Genomic DNA, 26,749 nt, shown 5'->3' with positions numbered 1-26,749 from the left:
GGCTCCTCCACATGCCCACAGAGCCCCATCCACCAGGTTGAGACCAGTTGTTTTTCAAAAGCCAATTTTGTAAGAGGGCTTGGATGGATTCCCTTCTGAGAGCAAAGAGCAGTGCTCAGCTCCCTGCCTCCCTCACACCCAGGGTTCCTCAGCTGCAAGTGCTTCAACAAAGTCATGCTGAGAAGCCATAAGGATGGCACAGTCCATCAAGGAAACCGAGCGGCATTCTGAACCAGCCAGAGGCCACAGTCAGCCCACAGCATCACTTCAGCCGTGATTCTCCTTCATTCACACCCTCAACCACAGGGGGCAGGAGCCACTACTGCCCACTCCAGAGCCCACTGGGCACATCTCTTCCCAACTTTAATCAGTCACTTCATGTCAATAGCTTGAAATGCACTGTGGTGGGAGTGATTACACTACAGCCATCATCAAACGCTACAACCCAGGTCTCCTGCTCTGCTCAGAGCTGGGGATCAGTTAACCATAAACCAGCCTGCTCCCGCCTTGGGGCCAGGTTTCCTATAGCAACAAATCAGCACACAACCCTCTCCAAAAAGCCAGCCCACAGGAGCTCCTTTTCCTCAAATGCTCCACAGAAACCCCCTCTTTCCGCAGATTCTGTAACTCCATAGTCAGACCTCCAGTGAGCTCCTTCCTAGCTGCACATTCTTGGGCATGTCTCTGGTCTTCCCTGGCCCTGCAGTCCCCCATGCATGAAACAGGGACAGTATGGTCTACCCCAACGGCAGGTGGCATCTTATCAGGCTTTCGAATAGGCCTCTGCTGCTGTAATAAGTGACCTCCTGGCACTGCTGAGTTGATGCCTCTCTCCTGTGGAGGGAGAAGGTTCTCCTCTTTCCCACCACCAGCTCCCCAGAGAGGACTCCACATCTGCAGGATGAAAGTCTACTTCATCCCTAAGGCCTACACTGGAAGCCACTTCCTTCAGGCAGCCTTCTAAGATTCCCCAGGTTGGAATTCATCCCTTTCCCCACAGCTCTTCGTTCCTCCATTTCTGCGTTTACTGCCATGTGCTTTGCCTTGGATAGATCTGCCTACGAGCCCTCCGTCAGGAGGGTCATCAGGTTTGATCCTCATTATGACCATGCAAGTACCTAAGATGCAGTCACCTTGACGTTCCCACACTTCAGTGAGCAGGAAAGTTACTCACAGAGCTGGCTAGTCTTGTAGATGCCCAGACCATGGCCAGAGATTCTGATTCATCAGGTCTTTGGTGGGGCCCAGAAATCTGTATGCTTAACAAATATCCCAGGGGTTTCAGAGGCAGGTGGTGTGTAGACAACACTTAGACCAGGACTGTACCATGGAAAAGCCCATGAGCTGAACACAGGAGGGCTTTGAGACTTTGGGGTTAGGGAGAGGGGGGAGGCACTTGTCCAAGATCACACAGCCAGAGAGTGATAAAGCCAGGATTCAGAACCAGCTCCACACAGAGGTGCACCTACTCTGTATGTATTCTTTGGGGAAGAGAACACACTGTGTGGGCCACTTGCACAGCTCCAAACTCTAAGGTTATACTGCTGGCCATTATGACAGCTGTTCCTGTAAAGGAGCTAAACATATGAACACACACATACACACCTTTAAACAGCTGTTTCTCACTCTGTCCCAGCAGACGGCCCTCCTCCTACTCAATCATGCTCCTCTGCTGCACTGGGAAGGTATCAGATAAATTGCCAGATGTTGCCGGCATCACCTTTGATGAAGCATCAGGCCCCCAACACTGAGAAATACAGACATCTCAAGGTCCAAGTCTGCTTTCCCCCTTCCCAAGTCCCCAGTGAGGTGACTTTGATGAGGTCCTAGGAGGGGCCAGATGTGGAAATAAGGGAAAACCATCCAAATGAGAACAGGCAAAGGCCATCTATTCAGAGCTTGCTGCGTAGTGAGGGACTCGGCGCCATCGCTTGTCCTGGGCAGAGACTCACGGGCGGGCAGAGGAGCAGGAAAGCTCTGCAGGGGAGAAAGGGAAGGTCTCAGGTGTGCCCTGGCTGGAGGCGTGGGCAGGGGCAGCTGCCGGTTGGGAACTGGAAGCAGAGCATCCTAAGGGATTGGTAAGGGGATGCTGGCAGTTATCAATTACAGTGTCCCAGCCTTTTGGGGCTGAATGGTACAAGGTTTGTGGGTTGTCTTCCTGAGCCGGTGGCAGCAGACTGTGGGTCAGAGCTCGATTTTTAAATGGGGTCTGGCTGGGTGCATTTGTGCATGGAGTCCCTCACAAGGAATTCAGTTCCCAGCACAGATTCTCAGCCACTTAGTCCCACCCTTACTCCTCACAGAACAATCCAGTGCCCCAGCCCCCAGGCTCGCAGCATGCAAAGGACACAGCTGAGTGGAGCTCAAGCAGAAATGCCACCTCTTTGGGGACTCAGGGTGGAGCTCTGCTTCCATTCACAACCCAATCCATCATCAGAGACATCTACGGAGGAAAATCCACCTGCTGAGTCACCAAGAGCCCAGGTGACCACCAGCCTATTCCCGTTCCATTTAATTCTGTTCAGACATAGTCAATGACCTTTCAGTTTTCACTCCAGGCCTCTGAGGAGGGAAATTTTGTACAAAGAATCTCATACTTCACTAATTGTGGAATAAACAAATTTCCTTCTGAGGAACATTCTACCCTGCCACTTCTTTTCAGGGACAGTCTTCCATGTGGTTCATGTAAGGAACCTGGGAATCATCTGTCAAAATCCCTGCCCATCCCACACTCAGTTCAGTCTTTCCCCAAGTCCTAGCAGTTCTACCTCCAGAATCTTCCTTGATTCTGCCCAATTCCCAGCTCTCTCATCCCCACCACCCCCACCCTAATCCAAGCCCGTAGCGTCTGTCACCTGACTTTGCAAAAGCTCCCTATGCATCTCCTGGGTTAATTTAAATAAGGCAAAGCTAGCAAACTCTGTTCAAAAAAGAGTTTTTGTTTTTTTTTTTTTATATATAAAGAAACAAGAGGGGAGGGTTAATATTCTTCTCCAGGCTCAAGACAGAAACCTTGTAAGTACTTATCACTTTTAGAAAATAACGATGCTATTTAAAATCTTATTACGAGGGTACTCAATTAGAACAAGAGACATTTTAGAAGTTAAAGGTCATAGTTACAAGGGAGAGCAACCATCTCCAAAACCCAAGCACCTTAGAGAAGGCCTTATCAGAAAACGGCATTTGCAAAAGACAGTTTTCAGATACAGAACAGTATCTGCTTTTCTACAGGTGCAGGGAAGGAGACATCATTTTTCTTCCTTTGTGTGATGAGAATTCTTTCACCAGCAGTTGGAAGGACTTGCACAGAATTCTTGTCGTGGCTCAATAGTAATAAACCCAACTAGCATCCACTAGGACACAGGTTCAATCCCTGGCCTCGCTCAGTGGGTTAAGATCCAGCATTGCTGTGAGCTGTGGTGTAGGTCACAGACACTGCTCAGATCCTATGTTGCTGTGGCTCTGGTGTAGGCTGGTGGCTACAACTCTGATTGGGCCCCTAGCCCGGGAACTTCCATATACTGTGGGTTTGGCCCTAAAAAGACAAAAAACAAAAAACAAATAGAAGGAGTTTCACCTTTTAGATCAAGCACCAGAACTTGATTAATAAACAGAAGAAAAAGTCTGCCCAAGTAACTCAGAACCTGTGGAGAATCAAATGGCAGAGGAAGAAGGCTGACCAGTGGCGCGTGGCGCTGGGGTGTGGTGTTCTCTCGAGGTCCTGCTCCCTTTCTCCCCATGCAGCTCGCTCCTCACTCAGCAGCCAGAGGGACCTTGTGATCAGGACCACGTTCTTTCTCTGTTTAAACACATCACTTGCCCGTGGGACCCACTGTTTCTGAGCAAAGGCTCCGCCCTGCCGGGGATGACAAGGTTCTGTACATCTGTCCCCTCCAACCCCTGCCTCCTTGTCCCCCTCACTAACTGAGCCTGAGCGCCTGGGTCCCTCAGTCCCCCTTGCAGGTGAGCTACTGCCAATCAGGAACATAGGCTCGGGTTGAATATAAAATAAATTCCTATCATGCTTGAGCATATTGTTAGGACTGTTTGTTCCAACAGCGTGTGTGACCTCAAATAACCAGCTAGGATCTTCAATTGACAGCCCTCAGAATCTCTTTTCTGCTTTTTGAGAATGAGGATGACATTATCCATCTCTGGAGGAGGATGTGGAACTCTGAGCCTGAGGCCTGCTCAGTGCATGACCACGGACTTAAGTCACGAGATGGCAATGTTGCTGCAGCTGCCAGACATTCAGAACCACATTCCAGGAAGACTGAGAGAGGAAGAGAGGAACATAGCTGCCTCCGATAATAAGGATATCTCAGAAATGATGGGTTGTGATTGCATTTGAGCCTAAGAGAAAAATGGAGGGGGTGGGGGGCACTGAAACAGAGAAATATAGTGGCTGAATCCCAAGCTTTGGAGTTGGACAGAACTAAATCTGAGTTCCTGCTCTACCACTTCGAAAGCTGTATGATTTTGACAAATCTTTTAGCTTCTTGGAGTTTCAACTTCCTTATGAAGATATCAATCCAAGGGCATTAATGAGGACTATTGGTTGCAGGCAACAGAATTGGTTCTCACTAAGGAATTTATTAGGAAACTTACAGAATCTTTATAGGGGCTGAGGAAATGGGCTTTGGACTGAGCTTCTGGGAATAACTGCCAAAGCCATACTACCAAACTGGGCCACCAAAAATCTGCTCTTCTGCTTAATCAGGAACCTGCAGGGTTAGGAAGCAGCCAATACAGATGCTGACTCAAGAACCACGCCCCTCTAGCCTGGAGACCTGTGCCAGGAAAATAGATGCCTGGTACCCTGCTTCTCTGCTAAGTAACTCAGTTGTAGATCAAAGTCTCATAGGAGAACATCTGGAAACAAGCTGTTAGGAGGCCTGGGAAATGCCTCGCTTTCCACTCTTTGCAGTGTAGCAGGGTATTTTAGAAAGAGGTTGGAAAGGGTGTTGAGTAAGCCAATACCTCTATGGGAAACAGTGCAATGTCTGGCACAGAGAAGGTGCACAACGCATTTTTACTTGGTTGGTAAGGGCCTAAACTCTGCAGCCACACTCCCTGGGTTCAAATCCCTGCTCTACCACTACTAGTGTGTCACACTAGCAACCTACTTCCTATCACTATACTTCAGCTTACACATCACCCAGTTAGGCTTGTTTCGGTTTACTCATCATAAAATAGGCTAATTATAATAGGTCATATATCGGTTTTTTTTTTTTTTTTGTCTTTTTTGTTGTTGTTGTTGCTATTTCTTGGCCGCTCCAGGCATATGGAAGTTCCAGGCTAGGGTCGAATCGGAGCTGTAGTCTCCGCCTACGCCAGAGCCACAGCACGCGGATCCGAGCCGCGTCTGCACCTACACCACAGCTCACGCAACGCCGATCGTTAACCACTGAGCAAGGCAGGGACCGAACCTGCAACCTCATGGTTCCTAGTCGGATTCGTTAACCACTGCGCCACGACGGGAACTCCTATAATAGTCATATATCTTTATAGAAGCGCTTACAGAAGTGGCTGGTCACGGAACCTCAATTACCGTTAGCTGTCACAGCCCACTGTTCTGGTCTTCATGGCTTCAAAGAGTAATCGCATTTACTAGAGGCCTCTGTGACACCACGTGGTATGCAAACCCTGAAGACACTGCAGGTCAATTCTGCCTCTCATTTGGAACATCTTATTCCTTTCTCCAAATGCTATTGAGTCAAAGAGTCCGATGATGTTAACTAGTAACAGCTCCATTAACTGCTTTACTCATTGTTTTGCACTGGTTTCACAATATCCCTTTGGAGACCCGTACTGTCATCCAGTTTACGGGTTAGAAAACTGGGGATGTTAAGATTTGCTGTCAGACACCAGCTCTGCTCAGTTATAACATACTAACCTACCTTCTTTTTTATGCTTTCTCTCGTTCAAGTGTCGCAGAGTTGTGCTGTCTTTGTGCTTCAGTTCTGATTTACACTGATTCCTGAAATACAGCAGTCAATGGGAAACAGTTCTTGTGTTAGAAGCGCCTGCAGTCACCCAGTATAAAGACAGTTAAAGTGTGGTCCATGCTATGGGAAGTGTGTACAAGATATGAAAATAACAAAAAGAGCTCTAGTTTAACTCAGGCTTCAGATAAGGGCTTCAGGGAGGAGGTGAAGCCCTGGGATAGCGAAGGCGGGTGGCGGGGGCGGGGGCGGGGGCGGGAGAAAGCAGAGCAGGAGAAGACATACCACACAGAGAGCAGTACGTGCAAAGGCACTGCAGTGTGAAAAGCAGCATGGGGTGTCCTGGCAATGATAAGATGGTCTGCAATTGGAAGTACAAGTTGTGATCTGAGGAATAATGGCAAATAGGATGTGCAAGGATTGTGAGAAGCCTTGAAAAGCTGCATTGAGGTAATGGGGAGCCAGGGAAGAGCAGAGGGTTTCAAAGCAGCTGAAGGACAAGTATGATTTGCATGTTAGAACAATTCCTGTTTAAGGGGCAGGGCTGCGTAATATGCAGTTCCCAGTGCAAATGAAAAGTGAGACTCCTTGTTCAAAAAGCAGGGGGAAAGTGCTATTAAAGTACTGATATAAAGTTTTTTCTTTAAAAATATTTGATTACTGGTCTCAGGACAGCTGGAGCCGCGTTAACACCGTCTGTCATTTTGAGGAAGAATAAGAAAATCTTAGAAGAAAGGCCATGTGAAGACTGAAAGAGACGACGGCCATCTCCAATCCAGGAAGAGAGCCTTCACTGGAAACCAACCCTGACGACACCTTGACTTCAGACTTCTAGCTTCCAGAACATCTAGATCTACACTGGCTGCTGAATCACATCTCTGGAGGAGCTACTTTCTTGAGGAATGGGTTCCTGTTTGAATCTAAACTTGGAGTCATGCTTGCCTGGGAATGGTTGACACTGGATTGTAAAGTTGAGCATCCTCTTACCTGTGGCCCAGCTATTCTGCATTTGGTTGAATTCCCGGGATAAACTTGCACATGCGCAATAGGACGTGAGCTCGAGAATGTTCACAGCAGTGTTGCTCACAAGGAAAACACAACAATAGGCCAAATGATGGGAGACTTGGGGAGGGAGGGTGGCTAAAACTGTGGTCTATGGATGTATGCCTTGCCTTTAGAAAGGTTATGGCAGAATTGAAGTGTAGGTTTCATGAAGAATTGTAAAATACCAGAAGAGAAGCGGGGCTGCTTTGGCCTGCACATGACCCGATATAGAACCAAGCGGATGACTTTGGCTTTCTTCCTGCCTCTGCTTAGAATATAGCTGTCCATGGCCTGTAGAAGAACCCCCCGCCCCCTCCACTTTGAGAACACTGGGTGCTGGTCAGAATATTAGGGTTCATGTGGAGGGTCCAGCAGTTGAAGATGAGATTAAATGCTACGTAGTTTAGTGGTCAAGACCACGGGCTGAAAATAGACTGCCTCCTTTTAGATGCTGTCTCTCTACTTATTTTATAAATCACTGACATTCTTTGAAATTCATTTTTCCCATCTGTAAAATGGAGTAAAAGTACATACCTCAAAAAATGTGTGATTACTTATAAAACGTAAAATTTGTTTTTCTACTCTGAATTTAGTTTGTGTCTGTGCTAATACTTACTTTTCTTCCTTTTTCTTGCTTGGGATTTAGATTACTCTTCTTTTTCTAGTTTCCTAAGATGGAAGGTTAAGCTATTGATTTGCAATTACTTCTTGTTTTTAAAAATATGGGCATTAAAGCTGTAAATTTCCTTCTAAGCACTCCTTTAGCTGTATCCCATAAGTTTTAGAATGTTATGTTTTTGTTTTAACTCATCTTAAAGTATTCTCTTTTCTTTTTTCTTTTTAGGGCCAAACTCCCCCAATGAATTTTAAAGGATGAAATCATACAAATCTTCTTTATTCTTGCTGCTCTTCTGCCTGGTTGTTCTATTCACTATTGAAAGTGGGGTACTGACATTTCCACTGTTATTGTTGAATGTTCTATATATCTCCCTTCAATTCAGCTAGTTTTTGCTTCAAGTATTTTTAGGGCTCTGTTGTTAGGTGCATATATACCTATAGTTGTTATGATCTGATGGAACATGACACCGCAAACTGAAGTTTGGCACTTGCCATCAGCCTCTACATGGAGTAAAACATGAGCCACTGCAGCTACCAACCCATAGCATCCCCTATGTGGAGCTTAGATTGGAGACCAGGAGTGAGATACTCCGTGCTCTAGGAAAACTGGAAGAACAGAACTTCAGATAGTCATATATTTTTAGGAGAAGATTTTATGTGCCCAATTCTTGCATCTCCTCATATCTAGAAAAATGCTAAAATCCTTCACGGTAATGTCTGCTCCTTGGGACTAGCAGTAACCTTCAGGAGATCAGCAACAAACTTTTATAAAATGTGTGTGTGCTGCATGCACCTCCTCCTCACCTTTATCCTATCCTGATATTCCCCCTTCCTCCCTGGGTGGTATTTCAGTCCAGTCTGTAGTTAAGGATAAAGAATGTCTCCAAGGGTGAGTGAAGAGTCCTGCAGACTGTGAAGACTCAGGATGCTGGCCCTGATGGTGGAGGTGAAAGGAAAGATTTCACTGAGTCCGGGTCTCCTTTGTTCCTGCTCCTTGCCCTTTGTTGCAAAAACTCCTATATATCCTAGCTCCTCCCTCACTGCCTTGGAGAAGTTTTTCAGGGCTGAGATGCTGTCTCCTGGGCTTAAGTCATAATTTTGCCCCAAATAAAACTTAACTCTCAACTTTCAGGTTGTGTATTTTTTTCGTCAACAACATATTTTATCATTATAAAATGTCCATATTTAACTCTAGTGACATTTCTGTTTTAAAGTCTGTTTTCTCTGGTATTTGCATAGCTACTCCAGCTCTCTGATGGTTGCCATTTGCATGGTATATTTCTTTCCATTCTTTTACTTTCAATCTACTTATAGCTTAGAATCTGAAGTGCCTTCTCAAAGAGTAGGCTACAACAAGTGGTAGGGTGGGAATGCAATAGGTTTTGGAGTTAGCTCTCAGTCCTAAGATTAGAACCTGCCCCTGAAAACTGTGTCACTTTTGCTAGGCTTTTTTTTTCTCTCTCTCTCTCTCTCTCATTTTTGGCTCTACCTGCAGCATGTGGAAGTTCCTGGGTCATTGATAAAACCTTTGCCACAGCAGCAACCTGAGTCACTGCAGTGACAATGCTGGGTCCTTAACCTCCTAAGCCACAAGGGATCTCCTTGCTATTCTTCCTAACTTGTGCGAGACCCAGTCTTGCCATCTGCAAAATGGAGATAGTAATACCTACTGCTGTGAAGAGTGAGACGGTATACATGAAGCACATAGCAACATTCCTGCTACATTAAGGAGAATCAACAGAACTTAAAGGCAATGACAATGAGTCATTTCAAGCTGCAGACCCAGATGGTGCTGAAGGACCCTTCACACTTTTTGAAGGTTTTTTCTTTTTAAGATATCCTAAAGCAATTCATCTCTTTTTCCATCTAGAAGTTTAGAGATTGGTTTTTAAAAGTTCTGTAGCATAATTGTCATTTTAATGGGTGTCTCCTTGGCTCTCCTTTAAACACAAAGCCACCTGCTGTCTCTACTCTATTCCCAGTCCATGACTCCCATTAATACTCCTCTACAGTTTGACATTGAACTTGAAGAAAAGATGAGAGTTTCCACTGTGGACATGAGAATTGTGTTGTTCCACCACAAGTTTGCAGATTCCTCCTTGGATATGTTGACAGCATTTTTATCACCTAGACATCCGCTAAAAACTTGAACATGTCTAGCTTTTAATTGCCTTGCCCACCCACACAGAAGCTGTTTGGAGCATTAATCTGGGCTGTTTAGTACTTTCTGATTGCAACTCTAGTGATGTAAACAGAACCACAGCTCTTTGTTGAGATGAGAGAAGACTTTAAATTTCTTGTTTTTCTCTGGTAGGAATTTCTCAATAATTTATCACCACTTCATAATTAAAAGGGATATACAAACTCACAAAGAGGAGATCATCAAGATGAGGTCAGAAATAAAAGACAGGAGGGAGAAAACGTAAGAGAAAGAGGTGATGGGGGAAAACAGTTATTTAATGGGATCAATACCAATATCATCATTAATAAGAGGAGTATTGAAGGGGGCAGGTGTTACATCGTACATCTCCTATGTATCAGCCACTGTATCGGAGTGGACTGGAATCAAGACCACTTTTCATCATAACTGGCACCTCCCATGCAGGTAGCTGAAGAGAGGCCATTTACGGCCACTTTGGCAAAACTTACAGGGACAGAAAAAGTCAAATTCACCTTGCCACAGTTATACCAGGGGTATGAGAGTCATGCTCAAGGCAGGAAGACATTGAGGGAAACAAGGTCAACCTTGGTTAGGTTGCTTGCTTCCTGCAAAACTTAGTAGGGGAACTGGCTACAGTTAGCATGGGTGGGGAGCGTGGAACTGAATCAAAGAACCCACCATCATCCCTAGCAAAGGGGCCATGGACTATCAGTTAGCTTCCAGCTAAAGCCTGAGGTGGGCATGTTTACAAGACACAACAAGAGATGGAGGGAAGCAAAGCCTTTCCCCTTGGCCATCCATCAATGGCAGCACCAAGGCTGCCCTCCTTACTCTCTCCCATGGACACCCGTAAAAGGCTAGCTCTCCCTTGCATTTATCTTGGTGGAGTCCCATGTGCTGAACAAACACGCATGCTAAATTACCTGCTTGTCCCTTCTCAGCCTGTCTAAAGTGGTACCCAGGGCGGTAACACCTTGCATCATGTTGTTTTGCATCTTTCCTCATCTCCCCACCCCTGCCCCTGACTTCCCTTTTTCCTCACTCTCATCATCCTGGACTAGACACTTCTCAAACAATGAATGTCAGGGTTTTAATCTTTGCTTCAGGCTCTGCTTTCCAGAGGACCCAAGCTAAGAAACCCTTCTCATTATTTTGCCGGGTGTTCACTCAGGTATTTGATCAAGTCCAGACTATCCAAATCCTTAAAGAATCTAGAAGTGACTGTTCTTTCTTCCAAATTGAAAACAGTTTGTGCTCAATTGGAGTATCTGTCACATAAAATTTAAAAAGGAAATGAGGCAGGGAAAGATTCAAAGCAATATAAAATTTTACAACCACGCACTGAAACTTTTCTCTGTAAGGTAGATTCTTGTATTTTCCCATTTTGCAAGTGACAAAACTGAAAGTCAGATGTTTTATAGCTTAAATGATTGAACTGGAACCCTTACCCATTTTCTGAATGTTCATCCCCTTCCTGGTACCTCTCAGGACCATGTCTCAAATCCCCACTCCAGTAAACTGTCAGGAGAGAGCAGTGGGGTCTCCTCACATGGAGGCAGCATGGGCTTGGGCAGAACTCCGAGATCTTGTACTGGAAACAAGTGAGCTGGCTACAGCCCTGGCCGTGCCCAGCCCATCCTCTCTTCTCGCCTGAGAGCTGAACTTCTGTCTGGAGCTTCCTCAATGGGGAAAATGATGCTGGGTCAACTCTGCCTCCCAGGGCTCCCTCAGAACCCGGGACCAGGGAGTGTGCAGGCTTGTGGAAAAGCTCACACAACTGAAACCCAGTCCTCTCTCCCTCCGTCAGTAGCTCCTCTTTGGCAAGGAGATTAGCAAGCTGCCTTTGCTGCTTCTCCTCCTTGATAACCCCTTTGACTTCTGATCACTTCACTGTCAGCCTCAGGCTGGAGAGGAGAGACGCCACTCCAGCCAGCCTGGCCTGTCTGCTATTTATAGATGTTGCTCTTAAAAGTTTCGCTGGGGAGAGGTGCTCGTCACGTGTGGATTTCTCTACCCTGTGCTACCTAAAGTTTGGTTCTGCACCAGCACCATTATCTGGGAATTTGTTAAAAATGCAGAATCTGGAGTTCCCGTCGTGGCACAGTGGTTAACGAATCCGACTAGGAACCATGAGGTTGCAGGTTTGATCCCTGGCCTCGCTCAGTGGGTTAAGGATCTGGCGTTGCCATGAGCTGTGGTGTAGGTTGCAAACGTGGCTTGGATCCTGCATTGCTGTGGCTGTGGTGTAGGCCGGCAGCTATAGCTCCGATTAGACCCCTGGTCTGGGAACCTCCATATGCCATGGGTGTGGCCCTAGAAAAGACAAAAAAAAAAAAAAAAAAAAAGCAGAATCTGAGGCTCCACCTCTGACCGCTGGACCAGAATCTCAGCTAGTGGAGCCTTAACAACCTTTCCAGGTGACACTCATGCGCATTAAAGTTGGAGCATCACTGCTTTAATGGACTTCCTTCAGTCCCCCCTTAGCACGGATGTTAAGGATTAGCTAAATTACTCAAGTGGTTTCCTAAGACAGAGAGGCAGCTATAGAGGTGGTGGCAGTGGGCTTTGGACTCTGGCAGAGTGGATCATACTCCTCTCTCCTCCATGTGCACTGTGACCATGACCTAACCTTTCTGAGCCTCAGATTCCTTATTGATAATGTGGAGATAATCACAAGTGTGTTAAAGAATTATTGCGAGGATTAAATGAGATAGTAATATACCAGGCCTTTGCCACATGGTGGGGGCACAACGGCTTGTTGTAGTTGTTATCGTCAACATCATCATCACCTCCTCTTCAGTGATGAGTTCAGGGTGTGTCATAAACATCCACCATATTTTCTGGCTTCCCAGTACCTTCTGAACATCAGTGCTAACTCTGGAAAAGAACCATCTGTGATGGTTAGTTTTGGGTTTTTTCTTGTTTCTTTGTTAGCCATGCCTGCAATGCATGGAAGTTCCTAGGCCAGGGACTGAACCTGTGCCACAGCTGCAACTTGAGCCATAGCAGTGACAATGCCACATCCTTAACCCACTGAGCCACCAGGGAACTCCTTTGGTAGTTAATTTTATGTGTCAACTTGGGTACCAGGCTAGGGTCCCCAGTGATTCAATACAACACTAATCTACGTATTGCTGTGGAGCAGTTTTGTAGACGAGGTTAACATCTAGAGTCAGGTGATGTTAAATAAAGATCATTGTTGATAAGGTGGGGGCATCTCATCTAATCAGCTGAAAGGCCTGAAGAGCAAAACTGAAGTTGCCCTGAGGAAGAAAGCTTCTGCCTCAAGACCACTGCATCAGCTCTACCTGAAAGTTTCCAGCCTTTGCCATCACGTAAGCCAATTCCTTGAGATGAACCTCACATACCAGCCTTGTGAATTCTGCCTGGGGAGAGCAGAACCCAGAAAAATCAGTTCCCTGACTTCCTTTGCTGCTGGGACACAGGCACATGACCTGCCTCGCTTGGGGCCCTGGAATGCCTCACCCACAGAAGTGACTTGGCCAGTGTGTGTGGGAGGTCCAAATCCCTCCAAGTTCCCCTGAGCCCTGGCCGCCACCACTCACTGCCTTGCCACCTATCAGGAGATCAAAACCCCACAGTCACAGGAGGTCAGACATAAAGTCAAACCTGGGAACAAAAGGCATCTAGAGTCAAAGGTATGCAAGAACCTGCTAGTGTGCCAGGAAGAAGCATGGAAGTGTGTGTGGGGATTACTTCTGAAGATGCTGGGCTGGGAAGGGAGGAACATAATGCAGATAGAGCTGCATTTGTCACCCAGAGTGCTCTGACCAGAGATTCCTTGTTTAACAGACTATCTTGAGCAGGTGATTACTGTTCTGATTGGTTGACTTGATCCTGAATTCAATGGCAGCCAATGTAAAATGGAGTTCTGGAAACTCCATGACCTGGTGTAGAACAGCGGTTCTCAGGCACGGCTGCACATTAGAATCACCCGAGGGGCTTTTCACACCACTGCTTCTAGGGTTGCCCTCCAGACCAATTAAATCAGAATATCTGTGGATGGGGCCTGGGTACCAGTGTCAAAGCTTCTCAGAAGAGTAAAATACCTACCCAAGGTTAGGAAGTCCGATGTAGAGGAAGGGGCTATAGATGCTGGACTTGGTTAATTATGTGAGATCCGCTCACTCATTCCCTAACAGTCCCTTGAAAGGGCCCTGAAGACACCCTGCTTGCCAAAGTACTGAGAATTACATCAATAAAGAAAGAAATCGGAGTCCCTGGAAGGTGCTGTTAGAGCTCTTAACCTGGGGTTTGGATGTACTAGTGGGAAAGACTGCATTAAAATGAGTTCCCTGATATCAGTAAGGGTTGAAGGGATACAGAGGCCAAGAGGTGTCGTGGCACAGTGGTTAACGAATCTGACTAGGAACAACGAGGTTGCAGGTTTGGTCCCTGGCCTTGCTCAGTGGGTTAAGGACCTGGTGTTGCCATGAGCTGTGGTGTAGGTTGCAGATGTGGCTCAGATCCTGCGTCACTGTAGCTGTGGCATAGGTCAGCGGCTATGGCTCCAATTAGATCCCTAGCCTGGGAACCTCCATATGCCACCACAGTGGCCCTAGAAAAGGCAACAAGACCAAAAAAAAAAAAAAAAAAAAAAGGAGTTATTCTTACAGGGAAATCCAAGTTTCTCCAGGTTGTCCTGACTCCCTACCACATTCCCAAAGGGACCTGTGGCCATTTCAGAGTAACTGTGTTCTGGGGATAGAGAAATCATCAGACCATTTGGGGAGAACTGAACACCTGCTCAGAGGCACCCAGGATTCCACTATGCTACCAAAAAGAGCCAGACTTCCTCAATCAGACCCCAGTATTAGATACACCTACCCCTAGCACATAATGGCTCATACTCCAGTTCAGCAAGAGGAAGAATCCCACACTGACCCTTTGACCTTGGACGGAAGGCAATTATAGTAAGCAGGGAGGGAAACCCTAGAGCTTCTCTTGCATTCCAATATTATAAACAACAAAAAACCAATTCCAGAGTTCCCATCTTGGTGCAGTGGAAACAAATCCGACTAGGAACCATAAGGTTTCAGGTTTGATCCCCGGCCCTGCTCAGTGGGTTAAGGATCCAGTGTTGCCATGAGCTGTGGTGTAAATTGCAGATGTGGCTCGGATCTGGCATTGCCGTGGCTATGGCAAAGGCCAGCAGCAACAGCTCTGATTAGACCCCTAGCCTGGGAACCTCCATATGCTGTGAAGGCGTTCGTAAAAAGACAAAAGACAAAACAAACAAACAAAAAGCTATTCTGCATTCATGAGGGAATGTCCAAAACCAGTTCATTAAAAATTAATATTGACAGTATTCAAAGACCTGAAAAGGTAGAGGTATTGATTTCTATCATATCACTCACTCCCATTTCACTCACCAATTTAATCCATGACATATTAAAGAGGGGTCTTGGATCATGACCACAAACTATCATAAGCTTAATTAGGAGAGGATCCCAACTGCAACTACCATCCAAATGTAGATCTTTACAATTAAATCTAGTCTCTGGAACTGTAGCTATTCATCTAGATTTCTTTCCCCTCTTTCCCGAATAATAGAAAAACTGGAAGCAGTTTGTTTTCCCTTGACAGAAACAGGAGTCCACCTTCACCATTTTGCCTCAGGGTTATGTCAACTTCCTCACTCTGGGCCATAATTCATTCTACAAGACCTTGCTTGTTTCTCCATCCTCCAAGACGTCATATGGTACCAAAGTGATAGCATGATTCTAGAATCCAAACAGCAGGAGGTAGACAGCACTCCAGAGGTCTTAGTAAGACACACAGATGCCATAAGGTGAGAGAGAAATCCCATGAATTCCCAACATCTTGGTGAAATTTCTGGGGATTCAGGAGTCTGGGAGATGATACAATAACTCTGTTAAAGTGAAAGACATGTAGTGGTACCCAACACTAAGAAAAAGGCACAATACTCATTGGGCTTCACTGTATTTAAGAGCAAATATACACTATGACTGGGTGTGTTGCTCCAACTTATTGACCAAGTCACCCAAAAGGCTACCATATTTGAGTTTGGTTCAGGTTAAGAATCAGTTCTCCTGCTAGTTCAGACTGTAGTACAAGAAGTTTGTCTTGGAGTTCCCGCTGTGGTGCAGTGGAAATGAATCTGACTAGGAACCATAACGTTGCAGGTTCGATCCCTGGCCTCACTCAGTGGGTTAAGGATCTGGCGTTGCTGTGACTTGTGGTGTAGGTCACAGACTCAGCTCGGATCCTGCGTTGCTGTGGCTGTGGCGTAGGCCAGCAGCTAGAGCTCTGATTCGACCCCTAGCCTGGGAACCTCCATATGCCACAGGTGCAGCCCCAAAAAGCAAAAAGCAGAAAAAATCAAAACCAAAAAAAAAAAAAAAATCCTCTGTCTCTAAGAGGTGATGACCCACAGATGCACCAGTGCTCACATGGGGTGTGGCAGATGGGGATAGTATGTAAAGCATATAGCAAGCTCTGAAAGGATGGTTACAGTGCAAGTCCAAGGGTTTAAGAGAAGAACCAGATCTGATTTACAAATAGCTATTTTCCCTTTGAGAAACAATTCTTGGCTGGCTTTTGAGCTTTAGTAGATTCTGATTGCCTGACTGAAGGACACTAAGTAATCACGGGATCTGAACTTCCCATTAATAACTGGATATTATCTGATATACAGCCATAAAAGCATACAGAGTGGAAGCAGAAGGGGTACCTATGAGCTGCATGAGTAGGATGCCCACCTTCTCCAGTGTAGCTTCTCTAGGTGAATTGCCACCTTGCCTTCAACGCACACCTGTGGCTTCAAACGGCATTCCTGAGACCACGGAATGAGGACAAAGATGGCAAGTATAGCCTACAGGTGGCTTTCTATTTCCTGAAATTCTATAGATTCATTCAGAGGTGACTTTGAAAGACAATAAGAAGTGAAAACTCCCAAAGGGAAGAACTTTGAGTCATCTGCTTTTCTTGGAAAGAAAGATGGCCAGAAGAATGGATCCATCATGGTTCATAGGCTGTGGCTAATGATTCAGTTAACTGGTCAGAAATTTGGAAAGGACAACGATGGAGCTTCAGTGTCAAGTAAATTTAGAGAAGACGTATGACAGTAAGCCTCTTAGAATGAGTACAGAGTGTGTGATATTGTTTTCCCATGAATGATAACAAAAAGGGCCTTTCTGGAGAGCATGCTTTCAAAAGTGAGATGGACAATCTGACCATGGATGTCAGTCACTTCTGCTACCCCATGAGGCACTCAAACAAAGAGGCTGTAGTGGCACAGGAAAAAATTATGCATGAGCTCAACAACAGGGGCTTCCCCTTACCGAGATGATCTGGCTACTGCCACTCTGATTCCCCAGTTTGCCCGCAGCAAAGACCAATGCTGGACATCTGATATGGTACCTACTTCGGGTGCCCAGTGGCAGGCTATTTATAACCCCTTCCATCTTGAAGGGGGCAATGGTTTGTCCTCAGGTAGGGAGAGCCCACTAGGGATTCGATTTGCCTTGCCTGGCCACTGTGTTTCTTCTGGCAACATCACCAGTAGACTTACTAAATGCTTTACTCACCATTGCGTATCCCACACCACATGCGTCGCAGCAAGGAATTTATTTTAGAATAATAAGATACCCTAAAGGAAATGAGATGAAATATATGGCACTCACTGGTCTTCTAGGAGGTTAGAATTCTTAAGAAAGACTCAGTAGTAGCATTTGAGAAAACCCCTTGCGAGGTTGAGCTGCTGTCCTCCTGCATGAGCCTGTGCTTTGAGCTAGAAACCAGTATATGCTGCTGGGGGTTCCAAAGGCAGAACACCTCACTCTGGGAAACCATGAAAGAGTGGGTAGAAGTGGGTGGCATCTCTCACTATGCCATCTAGCAACCTCCTTGCAAATGCTTTCGTTTCCTATTTACGGTTATTCCATATTCCACTTTCTGCCCTGTTGACTGTCTCACCTGGCCTCCCATCCTGGCTTGCCTCTGGATCAGCCAAGTGACGGCACAGACGGTAAGTGAAGCCAGAGGAGAGAGAGAGCTGGGCATTCCTATTCCTTCTCTCCAAGGTTTGGCATTACATCTTTTTCAGGGGCTACTTCTTCCAGGTGATCCCACCTCAGCTCCATTCTTCCTGGGCTCAGATAATAGTATTTCCTCCACTTACCTTTTCAAGCCTAGTGGTGGTATCTGCTTTCTGCTCTATGTTAGTCTCTGGGTGCCTCAACCTATGATAGACTCCCTAACCCTGGCCTCCCCTCTGTAAGTGGTCCCTCAGCAAAATCTCTTCATTTAAATCAAGTGAGTTGAATGCAGTTTCCTGTTGGGATCCTGGCTGATACGTTATTTCTGCAGCTCAGCTCTGCTGGCTTCGAGGGCTAACACTCAAGAAAGGAGACAAGAGGATGATTTCATTATATTGAAAACTGCAACTGCCACCTGTCCATCTCAATGTTTTCATGCCACTTGGGGAACAAGCATAAAGAGGGTTACAGTAGCCTGCAGCTACAGATGCTCTTATATAAATAATAGGGGCTGGGGACAATAATGCCTGCACAATAGGGAGGGTAACACCTGGTTCATCAAGCCCAGTATGTGGAAAAAGCTAATAGAAGACTTCAACAAGTCCATTTAAGCAGGCCCACCAAAGATTCAGATGCTCCAAAAAAATCAGAGTTTGGGGCATCTCACTGGGTGAAGAACTCTATCCAGCTAAGATGCTGCTGAAGAGAAAGGGCACATGGAATAGGTTTTAGAGGAAGGATGTCATAAACTCCAGCTAAGGCAAAATGAACATTGCTGGGCTATGCCACAGCCACAACCACACAGGATCTGAGCTACATCTGCAAACTACACCACAGCTCACAGCAAAGCCAGATTCTTAACCCACTGAGTGAGACCAGGGATCAAACCTGCATCCTTGTGTGTACTAGTCGGATTCATTTCCACTGCACCACAATGAGAATTCCATCCACCTGTGTTTTCTTGCAGCTATGTATTTTAGTTGTTTTCCCCCTTACCTGATCCCCTACTGCTTTTATGAATTTTATGACTTCTTCTATGGGGAATGGAGTATCAGGAAGAAATTGTGAAGGACTCAGAAGAGGAATACATATTACCCAAAGGGAATCTGGCTTTGGAGGTTCAGGAGAGTCTGAACTGACTGCCTGACCTCAGGATTTCTTGTTATATGGAAAAATGATTCTTATTACTTTGGTTTTTCTTTTTTGGCTGTGCCTGCTGCATATGGAAGTTCCCAGGCCAGGGATCAAGCTGCACCACAGCAGTGGCCCAACCAGTTCCTTAAACCATAGCCCCACAAGAGAACTCCTATAATTCCTTATTCTTTAAGCAGTCTGAAACAGAGTTACTGATAGCCACTCACATCATAAGATACTCAGTCAAGACAGTTAAGTAAATGACACGGAGCACAGTGCTTGGCACAGGGCATGCTGCTTGTTCTCTCCTCACTGTGGACACTAACATGTAGCAGGGTGTGGTTACTGCTGTCTGTTCTCGGTGGGAGCAGTCAGCAGAAGCTGCGGTGCCCAGAAGCTTCATGGAGAAGGTGGCTAGGAATGAATTCAATCAGCTTAACGTTTAGCCTATTTATGGGGCAAGTTGTGCAGCCAGACAGGTGTCTAATCATACCCAAGGAGACTGTGAAACAAGGACCAGCCCAACCTGAAGTGTGGAGCAGGCGAGCCATCTCAGGCATGTGCCCTGAGAGAGCAGGCATGGGCAGTAGGAGTGGAGAGTCTAAGGGGGGAGAATGAGCCGGTGTTTATGCTTTTACTGCTTCCTCAGTTAGAAGGGTTGCGCTGTGTGTGGAAAATCAGACATAACCCAGGGTGAAAGACAAATGAATCGATGCATATTTGCCTTCTTCCTGCCCTTGGGACCGATAGAAAATACCGTTTTGCAATGAGCAAGTGACTTACCTTCAGATGCTTGATCATTCTGTTTTTCCTGACAGGTGAGAAATGGTGCCTGGAGTAGGTGCAGAAGGCATCCCACCCAGCTCCTCCTTACTGTGGCCAGCATACTCAGCACCCAGCTGCCCCGAGTGTCAGCAACTAATGGGTCACAGCTGTTCCCTTCTCCAGACAATCATCCTCAATGGAGGGAGCCACCTCACCCACAAACGCCTGGGAGGTTCTATCCTCTCCCAGGGCGGCCGACAGCCAGTGGTGACGGGTCTGGGGGTCCAACTGCTAGAGGCCTTAACTCCAAGTGGAGCAACTCATGCCTCTGAGCTCCCTGTGGGATCACGCTAGACTTCACTAAAAGGACAAGTTGGCCCAGCCCCTTCCCTGCCCCATCCTGATTTCCTCACTCCCTTGCAGGTTTACGTGGGTTTAGTCCCAGGAAGCCCTGTCTCAGGTTGTTTCTGGGGAACCCAACCAAAGGCAGTGGCTTTGGGGCACCCGAGGACAAGGACTCTGCAGGGACCAAGTCGGCTCTTTGCAATTCTGTCTGCCTTGGCCACCACCACTGGAACCTGGGAAGGCTTTGGAAATGCTACTGGTCTGAGAAGCAGGGTGGAAGCCCCCGGAAAGAAGCCAGCGTGGCTCCGCCCCTCCCCACCAGGCCCTGCCCACAAGGCTCTGGAAAAGTGGGATGAGCTCATTAAAGCCACCTGTGCCACCTTCCAGTGCAGCAGGTATTTTACTAGACAGCAGGTACTGTGTCCCTGGGCATCTTGAGTGAGGTCTGTGAATCACTTGCAAGGCTGGCAAGATATGCCAAGGGCATCCTTTTTAGTGGGGACTATTTTTGAAAGACTTAGGGTTAGGAACAAAATAAGTAAGTTTCATGGTTACAACCTGTGCTATGCAACATGCTGAGCTGAAAACCAGGAGCTGCAGTGATCTGGCTGGAGTGGTTCCTCCTCTTCAGAGAAGACAAGCAGACACCAGGGCAGGTGGAAGGGGCAGGCTGAGTAGCTCAGTGTGGTTCCCAGGGGGGATGGGGGGGCAGGGACTCCTCCCAGTGTAAGTGGGCTGTGGGGGAGCAGAACTGGGCTGGCGTCTGGCGCCAAAGACAATCATTCAGGTTCTAGCTGTGACTGTCACTAACTACAGACAGACCTTGGAGAAATTGTCGGTTGGGTTCCAGACCACAGCAATAAAGAGAATATCACAATAAAGAAAGTCATAGAAGGTTTTTGGTTTCCCAGCACATAGGAAAGTTACGTTTACACTATACTGTAGTCTAGTAAGTGTCCAATAGCATTATGCCTAGAAAAACAAATGTACATACCTTAATTAAAGAATGTTTATTGCCAAAAAGTACTAAGCCTCACCTGAGCCTTCAGCAAGTCACAGTAGTAACATAAAGACGACTGATCACATATCACTGTAACAAATATAATAATGCTGAAAAAGTTTGAGATGTTGCAAGAACTACCAACATGTGAAGAAGAAACATGGAGTGAGCAAATCCCACTGGGAAATGACCCTGATGTCCTCTCTCGCTCAACACAGCATTGACACCAAACTTCAGTTTGCTTAAAAAAAAAAAAGCAATTATCTGTGCTTTAAAGCAAAGTACAATCAAGTGAAGTACAGGGAGTTTCCATTGTGGCTCAGCAGAAACAAACCTGACTAATATCCATGAAGATGTGGGTTCAATCCCTGGTCCTGCTCAGTAGGTTAACCATCCGGCGTTGCCATAAACTGTGCTGTAGCTCACAGATGTGGCTTGGATCTGGTGTGGCTGTGGCTGTGGTATAGGCTGGGCAAACTCCCACCATGCCCTGGGGGACAACGTACATCATAACAAAATGCTTCTCAACCGTGACTTCCATCACCATGTCATCGTGTTGTTCTCAGTAGTTCCTCTGGAGAAGGGTATTTTTAGGGGTGTTTACTTGACACTACCTGTTTTGGTGTGGGCAGCTACATGCCACATAGAATGGGTTGGAGAGGATCTGTATTTTGATGGTGGAAAAGATGAGTTCTGGGCCTGCTCACGGTCAGGATCCTCCTCTGCGACCACAAAGTCATATAGATACGGGGTGGGCCAGAAAAGCATGGATGCCCATCCAGGTCTGTGGCAAATGAGGGAAGCTGGGCAGCTGCTCTAGCAAGCTTTGGTTTACACTTCTCTTCCTGGAGATGGGATTTTTTTCTGCCTTGCATACAAGCAGTAAAGAGAAAATATGTTTGCATTTCCCAAGTCCTATGAACCACCCCAGGGAGAGAGACTTGTCCAATCCCTTCTTTTGGTGAGTTCTCAAAGAAAAGACCTTTGTTTTATTAGCACATACATATTCAGCCTCTTCTGAATGACCCACCCATCGAGAGTGAGCCTCTTCGATGACCCACCCAGTCCAGTCTTCTGATGACCCAGCCAACATCTGATGACAACTGTGCGAGACACCCAGGAAGGAACAGCTCAGCCAAGCCCAAGTGAATCCACGAAGTAGAGAGAGATAAGAAACTGTTGTGTAAGCTACTAGATTTAGAGTGTTTTGTTATATAGCAATAGCAAACTAGAAGAAAAATCTAGTTCAGGGGTTATTAAAATTTGGGGGACATGGGCTCCTTTGAAAATAATGAGTACTCACTACATTCTAGGTCTTATGCCAAATGCTTTACCCAAGAAAATAAGATGAAATCATTCCATTGTTTAATCCTCATAATGACCCTCTGAGATGGGTACCATTATTATCATCCCCATTTTACAGAGGAGGAAACAGAAGCTTAGAGAGGTCGTCTGATGAAAGCTGAGGCCACTTTGCCCAGAAAAATGTCCTCATGCACCAACACTGATAACTGACCTTTGTCTCTGTAAGAAGTCCTGATGAATTTCCTGGACTTGACATTAGCCAAGTGTGGGGTAGAGAAGTGCAGCAGGTTCTCAAGAGTATTGCCTTAATTCACAGGTAACTTTTCTCAAGTTGGCACATAAAAGCCCATATGAACCCAAAGCTGGTGAGCCTCCCCAAGTAAGGGAGCACCTCAGTCAAAACATGTCCCTTATGCACGGCTGTTCCCCAAGCAAAGTATGTGTGTCTCTGTGTGTGACTCTCTATGTGTGTTTAAGAATGAAATGATGAAAGGGCCGGAAGACAGTAAGGGCTGTTGGAGCTAACAGGAAGTTTGAGAGGATCATGGAAGTGTCTCCGCAGCACCAGATCACAGGTTCAATCCTCAGCCCAACGCAGTGAGGTGGAGGAGGCGGCATTGCCACAGCTGCAGCTCAGATCTGATCCTGGGCCCAGGAACTCCATATGCTGCAGGGTGGTCAAACGAGAAAAAAACAAAGTGAAATAGGATCACAGAAGCTCACTCCTCTAACTCCTAAGGAAATGACAAAAGCCGTGAAAAATAAATAGACCAACCAGAGAAATTTATCAGTAGGAGCCAGACAAGGGCATAATCTAATGACATAAGAATTCAAGAAGTGGTGACAAAGGGGAAAAAATAACTCAGAATATGATGGAGCGAGGCCTACCTCCTACATGCAGCTCTGGTGAGTCAACAGGATCCTGAGAATTCTACTTATAGACTGATTCTGGAGAGAATGTGACATTTTATTTTCCTCTTCTATTTGGGTGGGGGGGGGGAGGGAGAGTAAGAGTAGTGGAAACAGCCACTGGGAGGAGAAGGGAGGTACTTTCTCCAATGAAAGCCAGGGCTTCAGGGCTCCACAGTGAATTAGGAGAACAGCTCCCCCCTACCCCACACTCTCAGGTTACAGAAAAGTAGACAGGGGAAGAAATACTTGTAGGGAAATTGCTCACAGAATATACTCTGTGTGGCTACAGCTGTCCACGTTCAAACTATGAAAACATACCCAATAAACAAAAGGAAGGACAAAGCAAGCCAACGCTTTCCTTTTGAAACACGACTCAACAAACAGAACACGAGTGCCTCTTCTAATTAATTCAATGGAATAAGAATGGAAAGGTGAGTTGATAAAATCAATAGACTAAAATTAAACTAGTTCTTTCAGAATTAAGAAAATAAATCGAGGACAAAAAACAGTATCTTAAAAGAATTGATAAAAATATTACAAATGGTAAGAAATAGAAGGCTCAGAATCAAACTATTGTCATAGGAGTTCCCATCATGGCGCAGCGGAAATGAATCCGACTAGGAACCATGAGGTTGTGGGTTCGATCTCCGGCCTCACTTAGTGGGTTAAGGATCCGGTGTTGCCGTGAGCTGTGGTGTAGGTCGCAGACATGGCTATGATCTGGCATGGCTGTGGCTGTGGTGTAGGCTGGCAGCTACAGCTCTGATTAGACCCCTAGCCTGGGAACCTCCATTAGTCATGGGTACAGCCCTAAAAAGCAAACAAAACAACTGTTGTCATAAAAGAACTTATGATAATTGTGACAATGCAAAGGAAAATACAATTAGGAAGAAGAGAATAGATATAAACAAAGACAAACCAATGGAAAGAGAATCAGAATGACCAAAGAAGAGAAGCAAAAAATTTGAGCATCCTGAGACTTTCTGGTGACAAACTATTTTGCCATCACACACACACACACACACACACACACACAATCTCCTGTATAGCAATGAAAGAGTCTGCAAGAAAATAAAGTGGGAGTTCCTGTCGTGGCTCAGTGCTAACAAACCTGACTAGCATCCATGAGGATGAGGATCCCTGGCCTTGCTCAGTGGGTTAAGGATCCCGTGTTGCCATGAGCTGTGGTGCAGGTCGCAGACACGGCTTGGATCCTGCATTGCTGTGGCTGTGGTTGTAGCTCCAATTTGACAGGTAGCCTGGGAACCTCCTTATGCTGTGGGTGTGGGCCTAAAAACAGAAGAGAACAAAGTAAGAGAATCATCTGTGATTCAGAAAATTGGCAGGAGTAACCAGCCCTTGAAGGTAAAAAAAAAAAAAAAAAAAAAAAAAAAAGGCACTTCACAGCCTGAGGTCATCTTTAGAGAAAAGTGAGCTAGAATTTCCCCCCATGGACACAGACTGAGGTGAGGGGTGGGTGGGAAAGAACAAGCCCTAGACCTGAGCAGTGATACAAACTCAGGGCTGCAAAACCTGGCATCAAGCCAGGACCCAGAAGGGGTTACCCCCTGAGAAAATGGGTGCAGTAGAAGAATCCTGCCTATCAGAGGCTGACCGCAAGGAACAGTGACTTAGAACCAATTCTTTAGAGAAAGAAAAAAAGAAAGAAAGAAAGAAAAGTCTTCCCTTGAGATTTCAAGGCCACTGGCCAGCCCTCATTTAGATTTGTACACTGAAATATACCCAAAAGTCCCAAGGTAAAATTTTAATTTAGAGGGACCCAGGTCTTTAGTGCCTAAAACTCCTGACAGAGGCAAGCATGTACCTTCAACCCAGGCCTTGTAAAACTCCTACAGAGAAAGTTCCATCATATATGAGCTCACAATATAAAACAAGAAAATTCCCCAAGAAACAAGCCACCACAATAAGAGTCAGTAAGAAAAAAAAAAAGTTACTCATAAATATTAGGTATTTGAAGTAGCAAATATAAACATGAATTTTAAAATGATTATGTAAGTAGCAGAAAGGTTCAAAAGAATCAAGAAATTGTACAAATGAGCAAATATGCTATAAAAGAACCAAGCAAGACTTCTTCTAGAAATGAAGACTATGACAGAAATTAAAATATCTATGAAAGAGCTGAAAAGCAAAATAGACATAGCTGAGTAAAAGAACCAGTGAACTCAAATACAAACCTGAAGAAATTTCAGAGAATGCAGAAAGGCAAAAATATGGAAAACTCTGGTTAAGGAAACTTAATGGAATGAGAAAATCCAACATACCTTTTCAATCAGGGTTAGAAAAGCAGATAATAGGGAGTTCCCATTGTGGCACAGTGGTTAACAAATCCGACTAGGAACCATGAGGTTATGGGTTTGATCCCTGCCCTTGCTCAGTGGGTTAACGATCCGGCGTTGCCGTGAGCTGTGGTGTAGGTTGCAGAAGCGGCTCAGATCCAGCGTTGCTGTGGCCCTGGTGTAGGCCAGCGGCTTCAGCTCCGTTTAGACCCCTAGCCTGGGAAATTCCATATGCCGAGGGAGCGGCCCAAGAAATGGCAAAAAGACAAAAAAAAAAAAAAAAAAAAAAAAAAAAGAAAGAAAGGAAAAGAAAAGCAGATAATAGAGAAAATGGGGGGAAAGGCAAGAGTCAAAGAAATAGTAGCAGAGAATTTTTGCAGATGTTGGGTAAATATATGAATTCTCATATTTAGAAAGGTCCCCCAAAATGCTAAACAGGATTAAAAGACCATAACTAGACACATCATAGTGAAAATAAAGAATGCAAAAAGAAAAAAAAAAAAAAAAAGAAAAGAAAAGGAGTTTCTGTCATGGCTCAGCAGAAACAAATCTGACTAGCATCCATGAGGACACAGGTTCCATCCCTGGCCTCACTCAGCGGGTTAAGGATCCAGCGTTGCCGTGAGCTGTGGTGTCAGTCACAGATGTGGCTTGGATATGGCATTGCTGTGGCTGTGGTGTAGGCTGGCAGTGAGTCCCGATTAGACCCTAGCCTGGGAACCTCCATGTGCCGTGGTTGCGGCCCTAAAAAGTAAAAAGAAAAAAAAAAAAAAAAAAGACTCCTGAAGACAAGATCTTAAAAGAAGTCTGAAAGAAAAGATAGAAAGTATCTACAAAAATATAAAGATCAACATCTGACTTCTCAAATATAGAAGCCAGAAGATAATGGAATAATGTCTTCGAAGTACTGATAGAAATAACTGTCAACTAGATTTATAAACCCAACAAAATTATATTTCTAGAATGAGTAAAAACAGAGGATAGGTAGAAGTCCTCACAGAACTATACCAATATTTAAAAAATAAAAAGAAGTTATGACAATTTTAGGTAACTACTGAAAATAGTGATAAACAGGACCTACATTTGTATGTGAAACGTGCTTATCTAGGACAACATAATAAAAGGAAATAAACTTCAATTGTTTATCGAATGTTAGTGGTGGTATTAGGAGAGTGGACTTTTGAGTTATTTCCAAACTTTTC

The 26,749-nt window shown here is 45.5% G+C and overlaps 1 long non-coding RNA gene across 1 annotated transcript; it reads right to left on the bottom strand.

Moving 5' to 3' along the window:
* Positions 358-21,298, bottom strand: LOC110256223. Its single transcript, XR_002337507.1, has 3 exons — positions 19,707-21,298; positions 5,901-5,980; positions 358-1,977 (listed from the first exon to the last, which is right to left on the bottom strand). It is a non-coding gene; the product is annotated as an uncharacterized LOC110256223 (long non-coding RNA).

Source organism: Sus scrofa, chromosome 13 (assembly GCF_000003025.6).
Source record: "Sus scrofa isolate TJ Tabasco breed Duroc chromosome 13, Sscrofa11.1, whole genome shotgun sequence".
NCBI classification, from domain to species: Eukaryota; Metazoa; Chordata; class Mammalia; order Artiodactyla; family Suidae; genus Sus; species Sus scrofa.
The sequence above is the reverse complement of the archived record's forward strand: the minus strand, read 5'-3'. Positions and strand labels throughout refer to the sequence as shown.